Consider the following 5,050-nt stretch of genomic DNA (forward strand, 5'->3'; position numbering starts at 1 on the left):
GTGTGTGTGTGTGGGGGGGTGGAAAACCCTTTCTAGGCACTTTTTACATGTATTTAAATTCAAGTTAGTTAACATACAGCATAATACTGGTTTCAGGAGTAGAAGCCAGAGATTCATCCCTTATATATGATACCCAGTGCTCATCCCAACATGTGTCCTCCTCAGTGCTCGTCACCCGTTTAGCCCATCCCCCAACCCCATCCCCTGCAGCAACCCTCAGTCTGTTCTCTGTATTTAAGGGTCTCTTATGGTTTGCCTCCCTCTCTGTTTTTATCTTCTTTTATTTTTCTTTCTCTTCTCCTGTGTTCATCTGTTTTTGTTTCTTAAATTCCATATAAGTGAAATCACGTATCTGTCTTTCTCTGACTGATTTCACTTAGCATAATACATTCTAGTTCCATCCACGTTGTGGCAAATGGTAAGATTTCATTCTTCTTGATCACTGAGTAGTATTCCATCGTATGTACACACATCTTCTCTATCCATTCATCATCCATCGATGGACATTTGGGTTCTTTCCATACTTTGGATCTTGTCGATAGTGCTGCTAGAAACATGGGGGTGCGTGTGTCCTTTGAAACAGCACACCTGTATCCTGTGGATAAATGCCTAGCAGTGCAATTGCTGGGTCGTAGGGTCGTTCTATTTTTAATCTTTTGAGGAACCTCATACTAGGCATTTCCTTAGAATATCTCCTTAAAGATCTTCCTTCTCCTAGACCACTTCTGGTGTTCACCTCTTAGCCAGTTTAACTCCCAGAGGGGTCCGCATGCGCGTGTGCGTCCCCCGGGTGGGATCCTGGGTGGGGTCCACTCCAGGCTGCAGACCTGTGCACCCCTGCTCAGCCTGGCTGGGGACTGGAGATCCTGGAGGCGACAGGGAGAGGGGACTGTGGAAATCAGCTGGCCAGGCCTGTGTTTTAGGTGAGGACCCCGCTCTGCAGGCAGCAGTGACACAGCCTTGGTCCCACTCTCTGTGAGGCCAGGCTGTCTGAGTCTCAGGCTGTGGGAGGGCTCGCGTCTCCACAGGCATCAGCTGAGCCTCAGGCAGCGGCGGTGACCCAACATGGTGTGGAGCGCGATTCCGGGACTGCGTGATGAGCACCTTTGGGTTTGTGGGAAACCACTGAACTGTCACGTGTCGCACCCCCACCAGCACAGAATGGCCGCGATCGCCGTTGCCCTGCATGCTCCCAGCGTCTGGTGCCTCACTGTTCCGGATTGTGCCATTCTACTAGGTGCCTGGTGGGATTCTGTAATTGCCAAGGGCAGTTTTTAAGACCTCTAGATGAGGCTCTCCTTCTGATCCTTCCCCCTCTTTCCTTGCACCCCATCCCACCCCCCAGGCCACGTTCCTTCTACCCACACAGTCCACTGGCCCCGAGATTCTGCATCAGACTGGCCGCCGTGAGAAGCGCCTTGTGCCCCAGGCAGCCACCCCCACCCCCTGGACCCTCCGACCATGCAGTCGCTTCAGGCCTGTTAGACCAGAGGTGCTCAGTTTACTCAACTCACAAAACATGTAATTGACTAAGAGCCCTGGAATTCTCTATGTATTTCCATTCTGGAAATACCACTCTCGTATTTGTTCAGCCTGAATTTTGTTGCTAAAGACCCAAATTTATTTTTATTTTATTTTTATTAAAAATTTTTTAAAAGTTTATTCATTCTGAGAGCGAGAGCGAGAACGAGAGAGAGAGAGAGAGAGAAAGCACAAGTAGGAGAGGGGCTGAGAGAGAGAGAGAGAGAGAGAGAGAGAGAATCCCAAGCAGGTTCTGCTCTATCAGCATAGAGTCCGACGCGGGCTTGAACCCACGAACCACAAGATCATGACCTGAGCCGAGATCGAGAGACACTTAACCAACTGAGCCACCCAGGAGCCCCCCAAATTAATTTTAAACTAGAATTCCTAGATCTCTCCGTCTGTTTCCTCACCTGTACAAAGGGCCTATTGGACCCTGTTCATCCTATAGGATGAATTTCTACAGTCTGACCAAAACGATTAAAAGAAAAAATTGAGGAAGTCTGGGAGAGTCTTGGCAGTCATAGGGTGATGGGTGTCTGCACGAGGCAGGCTGGAGGTGCCTTCTGCTGTCTGGGAGCTGGCTCTCTAAACTGCTCTTGCTTTTTGATTTCTTCCCATGTTTCTCCTCTGAAACTACAAGGTCTCTAAAACCTCCTGGTGACTTACTCTCAAGCCCACAGAGGCTCCCCCTGCAGCAGCCGAGGAGGCCCAGGTTAGAAGAGGGGACAGAGAAGACGCCCCATCATACCCCTGCTGCTGGTACACTGGGGTCTTACAAGGGACCCTTCAGCAATTCAGTCCTCACAAAGGACTCCCCTGCCATCGGAGGGGACAAGGCAGTCCCAGCCCACCTACAACGTGCCCAGCCGTTCTGAAAATGAAACTGTGCATGTGGTGACCTGGCAGGGGCGCGAAGGGGGGTCAGGTGGAGAAAACTTGTTAAAAATTCACCTTCTGGCGTTCCACCTCCAGGGGCTTGGATTCTGTAGGCCCGGGATGGGGCCCCGCAATCTGTATTTTTAATAAGTGCTTGCTGTGGATTGAATTGTGTTCCTTCCAAATTTGTATGTTGAAGCCCTAACCCCCCAGGTTGTGACTGTTTGCAGATGGGGCCTTTACAGGAGCAGTCAAGGATAAATGAGAGAAAAAGGTGGAGCCCTGATCTGATAGGATTAGTGTCCACAGGAGGCCACAGGGTGGCTGTCTACACACCAGGAGGAGAGCTCTCCCCAGAAACCAAATCAGCCGGCACCTTGATCTGGGACTCTGAGCCTCCAGGACTGTGAGAAAATCAATTACTGCTTTTCTTTAAACAGGCTTTAATTTACTTTATTTTTCTTGTACAAAACTGTGTGGTGGCTGGAGTCTGGTGTGGGTCTTACAAGACAGTGAATTCCTGATAGGGAGACTTGGGGAACTCGGTCTCTCCCCAGAGGTCGGAGGTGAGATAGCCGTACACCTTGGAAATGGCATCAAAGTGGCCTTGGTGAAGTTGCCCCAGGTGGGGTGCAGTCCCCGGCTGAGGGGCAGCCGTTGTCAGCACCGGCCATTGTCAGTAGCTTCTTGGGCACAGGGGCTGAGATGATGGCCAGTGCCTCTGGGGGTAGGGATGAGGCACACCAGCGCAGAGCCACGGTGGCCGGTCACCTTTGGTGGCACAATGTGAGGCTTGCCGGTCCGGTTACCCCAGTAGCCTCGCCGTACTGGACAGTGGGCAGCTTAGGGTGATGGCCCCACAGATGGCAGTGGCTACCTCCTCGGAGCACTTAACACCCAGACCGACATATCCAACATATCCATGGTCATCTCTGATGGCAACAAGTGCCCTGAACCTGGTCCTGTGGCCAGCCTGGGTCTGCTTTTGCACAGGCGTAATCTCTGAAACCTCGTCTTTGAGGGACAAATCAATGATCTCAGATTCCCTGATGGGCAGGGAGAAGAGAAGATCTCCTCCAGGGACTTGATCTTCCTGTCCTTGACCAGGTGGCCCCGCTTGGTGGCGGGGATCCCCTTCTTGCCCTCCGCCTTGCCTCTGTGAGCTGTGTGGCCTTGGCCTTGGCCACAACCATCACCATGAGCATGACCACAGCCCCAGATGCTGCCGCCAAAGCCTCTTGGAAGCTCCTGCAGCACCAGCATCGTCTGCTGTTTGCTCTTTTCTTGGAGAAGAGGTCAGTTTCTGACATTTAAACCACCTTGTTCGTGGTATTCTTTTATGGCAGCCAGAGCAGACTAATGCCACTCTACAAGTGATTCTGATGCAGGGTCGTTTCACAGACAAAGAAACAAAGACGTCACAGTTGGGTATGTTGTCAGAATCCATATTTGAACCTTGGTCTGTGGGGTTCTATTGCCACTGAGTCATCCTGCCCTTTGTTGAACTGGCACTGGACTTGCCTTTATAACTAGAGGTCACAGGAAGTGAGGGACGTGCCCTGTGCCCGCAGGTGCATGGGGCCATGTGCATCTTCTGCACCTGCTGTTTCACATCAGCCTCGCGTCATTTTCCACGGTTGTCTTGTGCAATAGGTCCTATTACTTCTAACAGGTTAGCACACTGAGGGGCAGAGAAGGAAGGGTCGCCCAACTAGAAAATGGCGGAGTCAGGATGATTTGGACCCAAGACAGTCTTACCCTTTTCATCACGTTGGGAGACTCCGTAACGGCTCTTCCCCTGTGATTTTGTGGTAGGAGCCCGGGGCACGTGTGGGCACACAGTGGCTTGTCTTTTCTGAAGCTCCCAGGCTCATCCGGAGGTGACATCCCTGAATTTACTGGATCCCTTTCCTGGGTCTCCTTCCTCATTTCCTTCCGGCTTCAGAGAGCAGAAAGTAGTGTCATCCCAGGGCCTTGGGTTTGGTCATATTTTACCAAGGCTGCTCCTTGGATCTTCCTCTCTGCCTGTTAGATTGTTCTTTTACCTTAAGATGGAGAGCCCATTCCGGGAAGGTCCATATATTTTTTTCCAATTGATTTCTTGTCAAGACTAACAAGATCAATCAAATCATATGGCCAATAAAACTGATTTAGCACTCATAAAGCCCCATGACATCTCATATGCGCTGAGAATGAATGACGTGGAGGCAAAGCTGCTCGGTGCCTCTTCCCTCTGGGTCACAGGAGGATGGCATATCCACGTGCCCACCTTCCAGGACTCTCTTCCCACACAGCACAAAGGTGCCAGGGATGGCCCAGGGCAGGGAGGCCCTTACTGTGCTGGTAGGAAGCAAAGCTACGAAGAGGGCAGCAGGGTAGATTTTACCCATAAACTAACAGGAGGTGGTGTTAGAGGAAATATCTGAAATGTTTGGGAGAAAAGATAATTGGGAAAATCAATAGTTTCCGTTTTGACCTTGTGCTAGGACTTCTGTGGCTTACTCCCTTCCAGTGTCTCACAAAGAGCACTGCTTACAGAGCCGTGATTGAACCATGTGACCCCGTCCTTCTTGGCCGTGGCTGCTTGGTCAAGGCTGGGTACTGTTTTGAGAGAGGTCCAAAGAATCCTCCCTTCAGAATTTGAAAGTGG

General features: G+C 51.0%; 1 pseudogene; it reads right to left on the bottom strand.

Moving 5' to 3' along the window:
- Positions 1-2,902: 2,902 nt before the first annotated feature.
- Positions 2,903-3,663, bottom strand: LOC101087145 (annotated as a pseudogene).
- Positions 3,664-5,050: the final 1,387 nt, after the last annotated feature.

Source organism: Felis catus, chromosome A2 (genome assembly GCF_018350175.1).
Source record: "Felis catus isolate Fca126 chromosome A2, F.catus_Fca126_mat1.0, whole genome shotgun sequence".
Taxonomy (NCBI): domain Eukaryota; kingdom Metazoa; phylum Chordata; class Mammalia; order Carnivora; family Felidae; genus Felis; species Felis catus.